Source organism: Balaenoptera ricei, chromosome 6 (assembly GCF_028023285.1).
Source record: "Balaenoptera ricei isolate mBalRic1 chromosome 6, mBalRic1.hap2, whole genome shotgun sequence".
Lineage (NCBI taxonomy): Eukaryota > Metazoa > Chordata > Mammalia > Artiodactyla > Balaenopteridae > Balaenoptera > Balaenoptera ricei.
Window position 1 is genome coordinate 105,823,663 of NC_082644.1, and position 16,494 is coordinate 105,840,156.

The 16,494-nt window shown below is 45.2% G+C and overlaps 1 protein-coding gene across 4 annotated transcripts in view; it reads right to left on the reverse strand.

Annotated features, from left to right (window-relative positions):
- Positions 1 to 16,494, reverse strand: part of ASTN2 (astrotactin 2) — an 895,599-nt gene that overhangs the window by 554,978 nt on the left and 324,127 nt on the right. Inside the window, exon 1 of one of the 4 annotated variants that reach the window (XM_059925468.1) lies at positions 7,297 to 7,354. The exons of the other annotated variants lie outside the window; for them this stretch is intronic. The gene's annotated coding sequence lies outside the window, so the exon portion shown is untranslated. Of the gene's footprint in view, positions 1 to 7,296; positions 7,355 to 16,494 lie in introns of those variants that run through there. 4 annotated transcript variants of the gene reach the window in all.

Below are 16,494 nucleotides of genomic sequence, written 5' to 3' on the forward strand. Positions count from 1 at the left end.
CTTGAGATGTTCCCAAGAACCCCCCTTGTTGGCATAGGGCCCCATCTGGCTGCTTTCCAACACCTATGAACAATTTCTCTGATTTCCACCTGTAGTGGCTGAACTGTAGCTCCCAAAAGATATGTCCATCTGGAACCTCAGAATGTGATCTTATTTAGAAAAAAAAAAGTGTTTTCAGATGTATTTAAGTTGAGCATCTTAAGATGACATCATCCTAGATGTAGGATGGGCCCTACATACAATGACTAGGGGCCTTTTTAAGACAAAGACAAAGGGAGGTTTGAGACATTCAGAGGAGAAGGCCATGTGAAGATGGAGGCAGAGATTGGAATGATGCAGCCACAGGATAAGAAATGCCAAGGATTGTCATTAGCCACCAGAGGCTAGGAGAGAGGCAAGGAATGAATTCTCTCTCAGAGCTTCCAGAAGAAGTTCATTCGGACAACATCTTGATCTTGGACTTCTGGCCTTGAGAACTGTTAAGAGAATGCATTTCTGTTGCTTTAAGCCACCCAGTTTGAGGTGATTTGTTACGACAGCCACAGGAAACTAATATTGGCCTCCTCCTGGAATGTCCTTCCTCACCTCTTCCATGCAGTGAGGACCTCCTTTTCTTTTAAGTTTGAGTGTTGCTGCCAGCCTATGTGTGAGCCTTCCTGACTGCACCTCCAATTAGAATAGATCCCAACTTCCTTGGTATCCCTAAGTGCATATACCCATAAAGTTCATCTCAGCATCTTTAACTTGTTATTTTAGTCATTTGTCCTTCCCTCCTACCAAATTCTGGGGCATAGAGAGGATGGGCTACATCTGATTCAGTTTTGGGCCCCAGAACTAATTACACTCAAACAAGTACTCAGGAAATTCCTATAGAATTAAGGTACGCATAAATGAATGACTCAATCTGTGTTCTCTCCCTTCCTTTCCAATTATAGAAACCCATACCTATTGCATCTCCAGGCCCATCTACTAACCTTTCCTCCTCCCCTACCTGAAGTCTATTAAAAATAAACTTAGAGAATTTCAGGACCAGGCATGAGACAGTATAATGTCAAAGATACAAGCATCAGCTTTGGGGTCAACCTGGTGTACATCTTGATTCTATCACTTTTTAGTAAGTAACTTAACCTCTCTGGACTTCAGAGCCCTCATCTTTGAAATGTAAGTAGAAGATTACATGGGTTAATACAATTAATCTGGACAGTAAGTCCTTTCAGACAATAACATCATCACTCCCATTGTACAGATTAAGACCTTGAATCCAAGAGAAGTGAATGGTTCAGGGTGGCACCGTCAGTAAGTGACAGTGCATGACTTGAACTTCAGACTAGCATTCAAGTCCATGCTCTTGAACAACATATTATACAGAATCCCAGGCTCTCTACCACCCCAACAAGAACACCTAATCCATGTGCTGAGTGACAAAGAATATTCTATTGTTTCCCAGAATGAAGCTGATCCAAAATAGCACATATCCTTGAATTTATCTTGTTCAGTCTTCAGGCTCCTTGGGAGGCCTCTAAATTCGTATCTAATACAGTCTTCCGAGTCTCAGCTGGTTTGAGACACTGTGAATCACAATGCAGGGAGTATGAAAACAAATGCCTTCTGCCCAAACCATCATCTTTCAATTACAGATCACTCTCCCCATTTGGAAGCGCTTCCCTTTGGATACAGGCATCTTGCAGTCTGGTGCTAGTTAGAACTGGGAAGAAATAAAGAGAAGGGACATGGGGAGAGAAGGAGATGGGGGGACATCGAGGGGAAGGAAAAAGACAATGCAATCATCAATTTGAACAGATGCTTAGATCTCATCTTGTTCAAGGCCCTTGTAGCACAGTTCCAGGGGCCCAGTTCCCCTGAGTCTACGGGCTGGAACCCAGGAACTGAAGGTGGCTGCTGGAGTTGTAGAATATGTTGGCACAGACACAGTGCAACTCATTATTTTTTTAGACAGTGGATGAAACCAAGGTAGAGAGAAGTTAAGTGGCTTCTCCAACCAGTCAGCAAGGTAACAGTAGAACCAGGATCTTTGACTTCTAACTGCTGTTCCGTAGTAGACAGGAAGTTAGATATCCAAAAAAAACAAAAAACAAAAAACAAAAAAAAAACTGGAGGTACAGACCAAGGGAATTTTGCAAGGAAGACAAAACAGCCTTAAGGCTTTTGAGGAGAAAAGAGAGGAAGAAGGATTAGAGAGATGGAAGTAAGGCAAGAAGACATCTACAAAGGAGAAGAAGAGGGACGAGGAACATGAAGATGGGGCAGAGAAAGTGTGAGAAAACAGGGAAAGCCAAAGACAATATACTGCAGGAAAAATTCAAACACAGGGAGATGGCAGAAATAAAAACATGGGGTAAGATAACTGTTCCATCACTGTCTGATGAAGATGCTCTAACACTTCCCCGTGCTTGCATCCACCAAGTCCTCGCTCCTTACCCAGGTCCCCAGCCTTCTGTGACTGAGCTTGGCTGATCTCTCCCACCCACCCCCAACCCCCAGCCCAGCTTTCTGCCTCCAGGACTGCCTTCCGCCTTGATTGCCCTTCTCCTCCATTCCATTCCTAGATATTGCTAGGTTCATTTCACCTAATCTTTTTTTTTTTTTTTTTTTTTTTTTTTAGAGGGAAGGATTATTTATTTATTTATTTATTTTTGGCTGTGTTGGGTCTTCGTTTCGTGCGAGGGCTTTCTCTAGTTGCGCCAAACGGGGGCCACTCTTCATCGCGGTGCGCGGACCTTTCACTATCGCAGCCTCTCTTGTTGCGGGGCACAGGCTCCAGACGCGCAGGCTCAGTAGTTGTGGCTCACGGGCCTAGTTACTCCGCGGCATGTGGGATCTTCCCAGACCAGGGCTCGAACCCGTATCCCCTGCATTAGCAGGCAGATTCTCAACCACTGCGCCACCAGGGAAGCCCCTCATTTCACCTAATCTTTAAGCTCTCCTTTCCTTCAGGAAATTCTCCTCCCCACTCTTCCTGTTAACTACCTTCCATTCCAGACAGGGCTGGAAGGCTCTCCTCTGTGTTCCTGTAACACCCCATAAACCTCCATCGTATTATTTATCGCAATGGACTTTACATCTCTGTTTTCATGTTACCCTGCTTCCTCCAGTAGGCTAAATTTCCCAGGGCCAGGAACTAGGTTTGATCCATCCTATATCTCCAGCACCTACCACAGGGTAAAGCACGAATTACGCAGAACGCAGGACTGGTGAATGCCTGACTGATGAATGCACGATCGCACAAAGGGTTCCTGCTCTCAGAGTGAAAAATTATTTCTAAAACCACTGGGAGGCGCTCTTGGGTAACTCCAGCAATGGACCCTGGGCGAGGAGACAAGAGTAGAATTTCTTTCTACCAAACATCTCTGCGAAACAGAGAAGGAAAGAAGAGTAATTCAAACCTGGAGAAATCCTTTCAGACTTCACCAGGTGAGGCTGAGAATGGAACAGAGCCTGCCCTGGTGGATTAAAGACTAAAATGAAAGTCAGAAGCACAGGACTCTAGTCTGTGGAACTGGTTAGCTCTGCGGCTTGGGGAATCACCCATCGTGGAAGGGCAACAGCTCACTCCATTCACACCAAGCCCGGGCGAGGCCGCTATTATCACCAGCCCCCACCTGCCAGGAAGAACAGGATGAATGAGCAATAAAGCATTCTGATCTGTCAGGAAGAAACGACCTTAACGATATAGGGGATGAGCGTATCTGGGATTCTTCTTCTAACTGGGAACATTTATTGCATACCTACCACCTCAAACATGATTTCAGACACTAGCAATACGGGTGTGAGCAAGTCACCGCCCCTGGTCTCCACTCAGGAGGGGAGTAGAGATATACAGGACTAACCATGATTTTAAAGAAGAGACAAGGACTCGATGATAAGAGAGATATAGGTAACATGCCACGGGGACATTTTGTCTGGAGTGATCAGGGCGAGCTTCAGAAAGGTGGTGACATTTATTCCAGCCAGACCTAGAAGGACAGTCCGGCTTTATTAGAGTTGGGTTGACAATGCACTCTAGGCTGATCGAACCACACCAGCAAACACTAGCAGGTGAAGATGTACGGGGTGTGCTTGTGGGTGTTTGGGCAGAAGATGGAATGGAATTTCAGGCTAGACAGGCAGGTTTGGCTAAAATTAACAACAGGTCATAGCAGTCAGAACAGTGGAAGTAGCAATGGCGAGTGGGAATGGCTGCAGCCATAGGGACAGAACGATGGAGCAGAATGCCGAGGGTGACGTTAAGGGCTGTGCACGCGATGCCTCACTGAGTCCTACGTATGTATATACGCACACATGCAGAAGTATATCTGTCTGTCAATATGTTGCTTTTTATTTCCATTTCATAAGTGAAGAACATGAAACACAGAGGGGTTAAGTAACACATCCAAAGTAAGGAAACAAGTGAAGCCAGGATCTACACTCAGGACTGTCCATCTCCAAAGGTAATGCTTTCCAATGCTCTGCTACACCTCACCCAACGTCAGGCTAAAACGTGGAGAATTTATTACGAAGGCCAAGAGGGAGCTGTTAAAAGTGGATGAGGGAATGACACGACCTAACAAATGCTTTCAGAAGATGACTCTGGTGTCACACGTACCCCATCAGCTTTGGGTGATTCCTACTTTCTTACTCCTCATGAAGCCCCTTCTGGGGTGAGCAGGGGTGGACATGGTCCATTTGTAGCAGTCCCCAAGTGTCCCAGAGGAGCCCTGGATGAGCCCAGCCCCTCTGACAAACGCTCCAGCCTCCCACAGCCCCAGGGAGTGATTTTTTCAGAGCAGCATCGGCGCCTCTGCCCAGCAGCCTGTGATCCAAGGCTGGCAGCCCAGGCTGGGGTTTAATTAGCTGAGAGAGGGAAGAGTCAAGCCCTCTAGGACGGAAAGAAAGGGAGACACCAAGAAGGCTCATAAATCCAGAACCAAGGATCCATCGGCTGGAGTCTGGCAGGGGGCAGGGAGGAGGGGGGAGGGACAGACTGACTGGCTACCTCTTTAGCTTTTTCACAGTCTCCCTTGCTTTCTGGTCCAGATACTACAGAGAAGATGGGAATCTGTGCCACCTTTTACACAGGAATCCCTGGGATGCACCTTTTTTCTAGCGTGGCTGTATGACCAGAAGCCAGGGAACCTCATTTCTAGTTCCTGAGTTGCTGTGCAGTTTTGAGACCAAAATCACAACACAAAAGCTTGCAGGTTTTGGAGTTAGACATGAGCTTAAATCTCTATTCTGTGATCCTTACTTAAAATGTGACTTGAGCAAATTGCTTTTTCTCTCTGTGCCTCAGTTTCCCCATCTACAAAATCAGAAGACCTCGTACTGAAAGGATTAAATGAGAACACAGGTAGAGTGCTTGGCCCGTAATGGATGCTCAATAAATAACAGCTATTTTTAAATTTATTTCCCTCCCTCTTGGCCTTAGTTTCCCCATCTGTAAAATGCAAAGTTGTGCCACATGACTTATAAGGGCTTTTCTAGCACTGATTTCATCTGGGCATTTTTATCTGGACACAAGAAGAGTTAACCAAATCCGGGCGGGAGGGAGCTTACTTAGGGAGGAGATTGAAAATTTACTCTTTGCAGGGGTCCAGAGGCAGGGCGGGGGCTGAGGTAGGGTGGAAATCTTGAAAGATGCATATTTCACACCAGTGTACCGAGACAATTCTGAGAGTCGCAACTATTGGCGGCCTCAAAAGTGAGTGAGCTCCCCATCTCTGGAGAATGCAGGCAAAAGCTGGCCAACAGTCTGGAGCTGATGTTCTGAAAGAACTTTCAACATTGGATGGGGTGGGGGGGCAGAGTATTTCCTTTAAGGTCCTCACCAGCACTGAAAATATCATGGCATAATGCTTAGAGGTGTACTAACTGATTGTATTGTTTCTCAGTTAACTCTCATAACCCAGTGGGGTAGGGAGTATACACCTCCACCTTCAGATAGGAAACTCAAGATGCAGAGAGTGAAGTCACTTGCTCAAGGTTGCACCCAGACAGAAGGAGGCAGAGCAAGGCCAGGAGCTCTGGTGAACCTAACTCCCAAGCCCCTCTCTTTTTGTTACGCAGCCGGATTCCCATCTCTGATTCTACACCTGGTGGCAGCCCCAGCCTGGCTAATATTGATTGCAGCTGTCCCTTCCTTCTTCCCCAGCCCCTGTCTCTGTCCCCCGACTGCTCCCTCATATGTATTTACGCTGGGCTGCCTAGTAACAAACGGCTCGTTACCATGCAGAAGGCGACAGTCGGGCGATTAGTGAAATTTGTTACCCATGCGTCTCCGAACAAAATTAAATTAAAAGTGCTGCTTCGCTGTCAAGATAAGGGCCAAGCTCCTGAGATAATTTTTCACTCTCAAACACTCAATTACCCAGTGAGGCTGGATCAGATACAATCAAAGGGGAAAAAAAGAAGAAAAAGAAAGAAAAAACTTAGAGGCAGGACCTCCAGGAACAGATGTAAGAGTTGTTACCACTCTCTCTGGTCAGGGATTTTAAAGAGGATGTTGCCATGGTGATGGGGCTGGACCACATGAGGGAGGTAGTGGGTGTGGCCTGTGACTACATCCTGTAATAAAGGAGATGCTCTCCATCCCCACCATCCCTGTCTTAGGCCAGAGGTACCATTTTTCACCTGAATTATTGCAACAGCCACCTACCTGCTCTCTCTCACCCCCTTCTTGTCCCCTTCTATCCCAGCTTCTACAAAAGCTAGAGTGACCTTTCTACCACACAAGTCAGAAAACATCACTTCTTTGTTGAAATCCTTTGATGGCTTCTCATTGTCATCATGATAAAGTCCAAATCGCTCAGCCAATGTCACCTCTAGCTCTCTGCTCTTCAAAGTTTACATTTCAATGAAACGAAGTAGACATATCCTTCCTTCCCTTCCTTTTTTTCTTCCTTCTTTTTCAACAGGAATAATTTTGAGGCCCTACAGTATGCCAGGCGTTTTGCTCAATCTCACTCTATTCTCAGTCCCCTCTGTATGCAGTAGTCTTCTCTGACCTTCTTCCCTTCAACACCACCACCCTGCTCTTCAGAACTCAGCCTAGATATTTCCCATGCCAGCATCCCTAGTCTGATCCCACCAAGCTGGTCAGGTGCTCTTCTTTTGTGCCAGCACAGAAATCACCACCAGCCTCTATCACAGCCCTTTTCACGCTCTATTGTAATTGCCCATTTGATTCTTGCCCTTACCAGACTGTGTGACCCACAGGGCAAAGACCGTGCCTCACTTGTCTCTGTATTCCCAGGGCCTACACAGCAGGCTTCCAGTACAAGTCTTGTGAACTGAAATTACCTTGGACTTAAATGGTGGAACGCCTGCTGGAGACCTCTTCTGGAATGGGAGGAGTCTCTCTTCTCCTTGTTTCTAGTTTCTCCAACAGAAAGAAAATTATTTCGTTAGATGTGTGTTTCAAGATTTTCCTTTTCTGAAGAGCTATCCTTTATTTTTGGACCCTATGTATCCCAACTCCTCACTCTAAACCGCCTCAGCCATCAGCACGCGGCTAATACTACATTTTCTTACATTTGCTAAAAACAAAACAAAAGGTATCCTTCAATTAGAACCACAGAATTGCAGAGCCAAGAGGACATCCTAGAATTATAATCTATTTGATTATAGAGAGATAATAGAGAGAAACGGAAGCCACTGAATTTGATGGATCTGGTATCGCTCTACCAGGCTGAACATGCCTTGAGCACATGGGCCACCAGTCTTACTCTTCTTTGGTGTGGTTCCCTAAGGCAGCGATTCTCAACCACGGCTGCACCTGGAGAGCTTTTATAAAAACTCAGAAATGCTCAGGCTCTACCCCAAACTTTTAAATAAAACTCTGGGTTGAAGTCCAAAGGTAGGTATTTGTGTTTTAAACCCAAACATGTTTCCTATGCACATAGGGTTGGGAACCATGTTAAAGGGGAAAGTAACTTTACTCAAAACATCATTCAAGGACAGAGTACAAGGAGATCATTCTCATGGTCCAGGACGCTTTCCACCTGGACACTTAGTTTTGACTTCTTCATCTTCTTTCTTTTATTTTTTTTTTCCATTAGGTAAAGATGAAATGCATTCATGCCTCCAGAGATCCCAAGACCAGACACACAAGGGTTTGAATGAATAATGAAAGAGGGATAGGCAACATTTTTCAAGATTCCGAATCAATTTAAAGATCGAATAGACCTTTGAGATCATCTGACCTAGCTACTTAGACACACTAACCTAGGGTATAAAGGGAAGTGGGCAGATTTATCCATCACCTACCATCTGCCAGGAACTGTGCTGACTGCTTTACTTGTATTATTCCATTTCAACCTCAAAACCACTTTTAGAAGAAGAAGGAACTACAAGTATGTATTACAGAGCTGAGGAAAGCAGGAGCCAGTGGGTTAAAGTGATCTTCCCAACATCACTCTGCTAGGACTCACAACCACCTTTGGTTTGTTTGTTTGTTTGTTTTTTAGTATTTATTTATTTACAGTAAGTTCCCTACATACGCATACAAGATCAATTCCGAGAGCACGTTCCTAAGTCCAAGTTGTTCGTTAAGTCCAACAAAGTTAGCCCAGGTAGCCATCTAACACAGTCGGCTATACAGTACTGTACTGTAATAGGTTTATAATACTTTTCACACAAATAATACATAAAAAGCAAACAAGCACAAAAAATAAAACATGTTTAATTTTACAGTACAGTGCCTTGAAAAGTACAGTAGTACAGTGCAACAGCTGGCATCCAGGGGCTGGCATTGAGTGAAGAGGCAAGAAGAGTTACTGACTGGAGGAGGGAGAGGAGGTGGGAGATGGTAGAGCTGAAGGATCGTCAGCAACAGGAGACGGAGGGCAATCTGCAATTTCACTCATGCCTGACGCTGATGGAATGCACGTTCGAATCTTTGAAAGTTTTCAACTTGAAGGTTCGTATATAGGGGACTTACTGTATTTATTTATTTGGCTGCACCGGGTCTCAGTTGCGGCACGTGGGATCTTCGATGCGGCATGCAGGATCTTTTTTAGTTGCGGCATGCGGGATATTTTAGTTGCAGCATATGGGATCTAGTTCCCTGACCAGGGATTGAACCCAGGCACTCTGCATTGGGAGCTCGGAGTCTTAGCCCCTGGACCACCAGGGAAGTCCCTTCCACCACCTGTTTACTTCCAAAGACCATGAATCAAGCATTGCACACTGGTGCAATTACCTCTAGCAAATCCACTCACCTGAAATCCCTTTTGAGAACAGGCAGAGTATAACTGATAAAGAGAAGGATAAATAAATATACATATTGTGATTCACCCAAGTATATATTTTAAATGAATTGTTCTGTTTGTCCTCGGAAGTAAGCGCTGTGGTTTGTGAATTCCGCCCTTCTTAAAAAATCATTCTCAACAATTATCTGGCTGCATAATGTTCCATCAAGTTGACGCATCGTAATTCACTTAGCCATTTCCCTATTGTTGGTCATTCAGGCTCATTCTAATTTTTCAATATTACAGATTATGCTACAATGAGTATCTTCAGGTTCAGTGTGTCATGGAAAAAATATGGTCATAATATAATGTTGAGTAAAAAAAAAGAAAGCAAGTGAAATGTGTGTGTTGATTACAGTTACAACGATGAGAAAAATATATATGTAAATGACGATGAGGAAAAATGAAATACACTCTTTGGTCTAGAAGGTTCTTGTTTGTTTCTATTTTTCTATTTTCCTCTAGTAGTACTATTACATGATTTTACACTGGTGAAAAATGATAGAAACAATAAGCATGCCATCCCCAATGTTGTTGAAATATCTCAGTTCCCTGAGTATTCTCACTGTGGAGAGATGAGCTTGGGATAGTCAGTGGTCTTGACTTTTTCCACATACAGCAGCCAGAAGAGGAGCTTCTTAAAGGCTGGAATCACATCTTATTTTTTATTTCTGGCCATGTTGCATGGCCTGCAGGATCTTAGTTCCCCAACCAGGGATTGACCCGTGCCCTCGGCAGTGAAAGTGCAGAGTCTTAACCACTGGACTGTCAAGAAATTCCCTGGAACCATGTTTATTAACCCCCGATTCCCAAAAAAGTCATACTGTTCCTGGAATGTACAATGTATGTCCAATGAATAAAAGCATAGAATTTCAGAGCTGGAAGAGGCCTCAGACGTAGTTTATTCAAACACCACACCCCAACTGAATGGATGGAGAGCCAAAGAGACTTTCCCAATGTTCCCCAGCATTTGAGTGCAAGAACCAGAGTTGACCACACTTCTTCCAAAATCTACTCTAATTAAAAGAGGCAGATGGTTAGTAAATTTGCTCAACGGGAGCCATGAAGGAAGAGTCCTTTTCCAGTCTGACACAGAATAGGTTTGACTCAGTGAACTTTAGTTACATATCTCCCCTGAATCCCTATGTCCCACAGCCCCTAAGCTGTTCTCATGACCAATGCCTCTGGGCTGTGGCATCTGCTTCCTCCCCATGGAGCACCAGGTGGTTTGACGGTACCTGTGATGCTGACAGAAGGACATTTTCAACCCAGAATCCATGACTGAGCCGAACAACCTGGAACTCTTCAGTTTCCAGTCTACACTCTCTCCTAGGAGAGTTGGTTCCTCCTGTGCCTTTTTTATCATCCAGTGGGCGGGGGGGGGTCTGAATTCTAAAATGGCCCCCAAGATTCCCATGCCCTATATATCCTCTGTACACCCCCTCTTCTTGAATGTGGTTGGGTCTGTGAATATGACGGGATATCACTCTGTGATTAAATGATGTTATCTGAGAAAGGGGAAGGGTTTTCAGATAAAATTAAGGTCCAGAAGCAGCTGACTTTGAGTTAATCATATAGGAGTTTACCCTGGATAGGTCTGGCCAAATCAAATGAGTCTTAAGAGAGACTGGGGCCTTGAAGAAAGACAGTCAAAGTGTAAGAGGTGCTCGCCAGCTGCCCTTGAGGAAGCCATGCTGTGAACTGCCATAGAGGGGGCTGTGAGAAGGGCCAGGGAGTAACCTATAAGAACTGGGAGTGGTCCTGGCTGACAGCAGCAACAGAGCAGGCACGTCAGTCACGCAGCTACAAGGAAATGAATTCTGCCAGCAACCACAAGTGCTTGGAAGAAGGCCCTGAGCCTCAGCTGAGACCAAAGCCCCAGCCGACTCCTTGATTTGAGACCTTGAACAGAGAGCTTGGCAATGACATAACTGGACTTTTCGATGACAGACATACTGTGAGATAATAAATGTATGTTGTTTGGAGCCGCTAAGTTTGTGGCCATTTGTGACGCAGAAACAGAAGAGTGAATGCACGGCCACGGAGTGCTGACATTCCCATTCCCCAGTCAGACCTCTCCTGGGCTCAGAGCTGGCTGGCAGTGTCTCCATCTGGATGGCCTACAGGCACCCCAAAGGCAGCAGCTCTACAGCTGAGCTCACCCCTCCCCCTCCTGAAGGTCTGCTGCCCTTCCTTTCCCTGGCGCTGTGCTTCTCTCCAGCCCGCCCCCGCCCCCCGCCAGAATCCAACGCTCATCTTCAGCAATGCTCACGGGTTCCCCTCCTCACAGCCAATCAATCACCAGCTCTAACTGTATTTGAACATATCCCTAGCAGACATCCTGTCCCATGCTCTCCCAGAGGGCCCCCCTACTACCTCAACAGCCTCCTAACTGGTCTGTCCCCCTCCAGCTCTTCCTCCACTGTGGAGAGAGTGATCTTCTTAAAACAGCACAGGGCGATGCAACTCTCTTCTTCAAAAACCGTCCTGCACTCCCCATTTCACATAGGTTCAAGTTCAAGCTCTCTCCTGCTCATGTGGAGATGTGTTTTCTTAGTACCCAGCCACCCCCCATTCATCCTTCAGATTTCAGCATTTCTGCTGGTTCCTCAAAGATGTCTTTCATGGGGTCTTGGCAACTGCAATAGGGTGAGCCCATCTGAAAGGGCAAGTACTTGTGAGGCTAGAGCTCCTACATTTTCAAGAGAAAGCAGAAATCAAGATTTTTATCATATTTTTTAAATGTTGGATACAATAATTTTATCCAACACAGCATGCCTGGGGGGATGAATTTGGCCTCTGGGCCCCAGGTTTGCACCTTTTGCATATGGCCTGTCTCATAAGCGTACAGATGTGCAAATTCACGCACATCACAAAGTTGTCACATAAGAAGCATTGCCTAGCTAAGCAATTTTGTTTTTCCAAATCATTCAGGTGTTGTCTCTTCACAAATTCCACTATTCCAACTCATAGGCTGCCACGATCCCTTCACACAAAACTGCCTTTTTTTTAGGAAAAGATAAGATGGAAAGCATAGTGTGTTTTCATACACTGTTAGGTTAGAAAAGATATGCAGGGTTTGAAGTTGTGGGATAATCAGTGCAATTGCAATTTTAGATGTTACTTGGTTGAGCGTGCCAACATTCACAGCAGCATTACTCATAATAGCTCAAAGGTGGAAATAGCTCAAATGTCCAACAGCTGATGAATCAATAAACAAAATGTGACATATCCATACAATGGAATAATATTTGGCAATAAAAATGAATGATGTGGCACAGGTAGATGCTCCAACATGGATGAACCTTGAAAATATAATGCTAAGTGAAAGCCAACCCCCAAAGATAGCACTGTATGATTCTATTTATATGAAAGGTATAGAATAAGCCAAGCTGTAAAAACAGAAAGGAGATTAGTGGTTTCCAGGGGGTGGAGGGAAGGGGAACTCAGGACTAACTGCTATTGGTACAGGGTTTCTTTTAGGGAAGACAAAAATGTTCTAAAATTAGATTGTGGTGATGGTTGCACAACCCTGTGAATATAGCAAAAACCATTGAATTGTATGGTATGCAAATGATATCTCAAAAAGTTGTTTAAAGAAAAAAAAAAAAGATGTCTTTCATGACTCTCCCCATGATATGAGTTTCCCCCTGTATTTTCTTCAGTGGCACTTCTCACAGTCGGAGATGATATATTTCTTTACGTGTTTGCTTGTGAGACCCTCTCTCCCTCCCCATTTCTCCCTGGCAAGACTATATAAGATTCATGAGGTCAGTCCCATGATTGGTCTATTTGCCACTCTATACCTGATCCTTAGCATATAGTCTCAACAGAATTAGATATTTAGTCAACATTAGTTGATTCAATGAATGAACAGGTGAATGAACTTGACAATCAAATTCTTTCCCGATCTGGGTCAATTCACCCTTCCCAGCCGTGTTCGGATTATCTTCCTTCATATACCTTGTATTCTAGTGACACAAGACTCTGCTGGATCATCGCCTAAATCCTATAAATTGGGATTCTCACCTCCATTTTTTAGAAAAGGAAATTGAAGCCTGGAAAGTAACTAAGAGTCAGGGCTACATGAGGTCATGCATGCAAGCATCTCACAGGGCACTTGGCACACAGTTGGCAATCATGCCAGGTAGTTTCACCTCTTTATCTGGGAAAGAGTTTTGCAGGGTAGGAGAATCCTGGCCACCCCACAGGATTGTGAAGAAAAGGGATGACAGAGTGCTGATGCTTGGGTGGGAAGCAGAGAGTCACAATCCCTCAGTGTAAAGAAAAGGGGTGGGGGTGAGGGAATACTGCTGAGCCTAGTTGAAAAACAAGAAAGCGAGAGAGACTGATTATTCCTTCTCGCTAGCGTAAGCAACTAAAAACGACATGTTTGCTTTATTGCCTTTGGTCTCCCATTTGATTCCTGACAGCCCTCTCCCTCCCCTTGGATGCTGGGCTGTCAGGTGCTGAGCTGGTTGGCATCGCTAAGGAGGAGGAGAAAGAACAATTTAAGCAGTATTTCAGGGACCATCACGAGCTTGGGGAGGGAGCTTTTGAAGTTGTTTGACTCTCTCACTGCATTCAAGGAACCCTTGTCTGCCAAGACAGCTTGATGTTTGCAGGTTGGGGACAGCTGGTCTGGGAGGGACCTTTAAGAGAGAAAAACAACAACAAAAAAACCAATGTCTATTTCTTCTGAGGTTTGAGGGAAGAGAGAGAAGAGAGACATCAGACAGGAGTTTTTGAGCCTATAACAATTTCTGAATACGCAATTTTCTCTTCACTGACGTCTCGTTAAATGGGGCCAAATGCAGGCGTAGATCAAAGCTAGGTTTCTGCATTTCACTGTTCCTTCAGTAAGAGAAATCCAAACTCCCAGTATCATTTCTTCATGAGAGAAACTAGAATCTCTCTATAAAGCCTGCAGGAGCTGCTGGAACATTCTGGAGGAAGGTATCTACCTACTACAAATAACAAATAGCTAATGACCAGGGCAAGAGTTATGATAAGAGGGAAGAAGTTAAAACGTGTAAGATTCTCCTAAGGGGCTGATGCTGGGGTATGGTGACAACAGATTTTGGAAACAACTGGAATGGGGTTCAAGACTCAATCCTGCAACTTACCGAATCTATGACCTTGGAGAAGTTACTCTGCCATGTTTTAGTTTCATTCTTTTGCATACAGAGACAAGGACAGTAATAGAGCACACAGGATGACTGGTGAATATGCAATAGATCTGGCACAAAAGTGGCAATAAATGGTTGTTCTAAGTTGTTATCCCTCTTAGAACTGGGAGTCGAGTTCCTGGCTTGGGAAAGGGGGATACACTCGGTGGGAGCCAATGCCAGAATAAGAACAGGGATGTACTGTTAGCTAATATGTCAAGGGAACTGTAGAGTGGTTTTTCTCAACTCTGGTTGAAAATTAGAACCTGAAAATAATTTTATACCAGACCCCTTGGCCAGACATTCCCATATAATGGGTCTGAGTTAAGTATTTGGAATTGGGTTTTGTTTTTTTTTTTTTAAGTTTTCCAAGTGATTCTGCGGTTCAAAGAGGTCAGAGAACTGGCTAGCCTCTGACAGCCCCTCTTACCACACAGCTGAGGACACCTGATCCACTGTTGGCTCTGACCTGACCCAGATTCTATGACTCATCGTTCCTTCAAGCGGGTAACACCAGAGTCTCCAACCTCCTACGCAGGCCCTAAATATCCAGCCTCCCCAGCTGACCTTGTCTTCTGTTTCAGAAAAGAGATCCTCTGTCCAAAGCCTTGCACTTAGTAGTTTGCTTTGTCCCAGGCCTAGTGCATTGTCCTCTGGGAAAGATTCTGGATTGCTCTATTTCTAGAAAAAAGCCCTTGCACTCTGGTTTGTAGCTTAATTCTTACTTCTTACTGACTGTTCTTCTCAGTGGTGTGCTAGTAATTATTTAACAATGGGCTCTGAGGAGGAAAGGGAAGCCTCCATCGCATTGTTTGCCGATTTGCACGGCGTAAATACCTCTAGCATGGTTGCTTATAAGCTGCTATTGTGACGTCACTCACAGCGGAGTTGGGAACGATGAACGAAACCGGCTCTCACGACTGGTATGGGTGGGTACCAGCACAGCACTGGAAGATCTCTTTGTCATACGTTTTCCTCCCTGACCAAATACCAGGACCCCGGGAGGGCTGGTCCACATGGGTGCTGCCTTTTCCCTCCACACTGAACTGACTTCTCAGTGTCTGAGCTAGTTCTGACCGTCCCTGTTCCCAGTCCTAGCTCCTCCAGGGCTGGCGCTCTCTGAAGGGTTGCAGAGTTTGCACCAGGACATTCTCAGGGATCTGATCAGGCTGTGGTACCAGCAAGACATGGGTACCTACCTCCTGTCTTGTTAGTATATATCTTATGCAGGTACTGTGGTACACACTGCACATATATTATCTCAGTCATATAATGGTCTGACCAGGTTTTGAAACCAAAGAGCTGAAGTCCAAATCTCAGCTCCCCTTATCTCATGGTAGTCTCAGGTAAGTGACCTAAGTCCCAGTTTCCTTAGTTGTAAAACAGAGGTAAAATAATCCCTTCCCATGGTATTATTTGGAATTCTATAAGATGGTGCATAGAGAGAGCACAGACCAGTGCAGAGAGAGTTCAATAAATCAAACGTGGTTTTGTCTTTTCTTTTCCTCTTTCTCCCTCCTTGTGTCTATAGTTTCCATCATGACTTCTCAGACTGGTACTGCTGAGAACTTAGAGGGCATCAAGTTGTACCTCACTGATTGACAGCTAGGAAACTGAGGTCCAGAGCCTTGCTCAGTCCTCATAACCAAAGAAGGGTACACCCAGGATTAGAAGCCAAGTCTTAAGCCTTCCAGTAGCTTCATGACACTCTCTTGCTTGGTTCTCCCTCCCCCTATCCCTGTCTCCCACCTTCCCTCGCAAGTTCACTCAGCACTCCCTCTCTCTGGCTTTCCACCCAGCCTAATCTGCCCCTGCTTTCCCTATGCCCATGTCCATGCCCTAGGATAACAGATGAACCCACCCCTGAAAGCTCTAATGCTTTCACTTCTGGGGCTACCATCTAACCCTTTGTTTTAAGCACCAGTCATGCTGTCCTCAGTAGGAATCCCTTTTGGGTAGGGAGAGCAGGCCATTTGGGCAGAAGAAGTTGAGAGAAATAAGGACCCTGGAGCCTTGCTTCTCTGCCCTAACCAAGCCCCCCATACCCACCCCACATCTGTCCCACGTCCCCTCCACAGCCT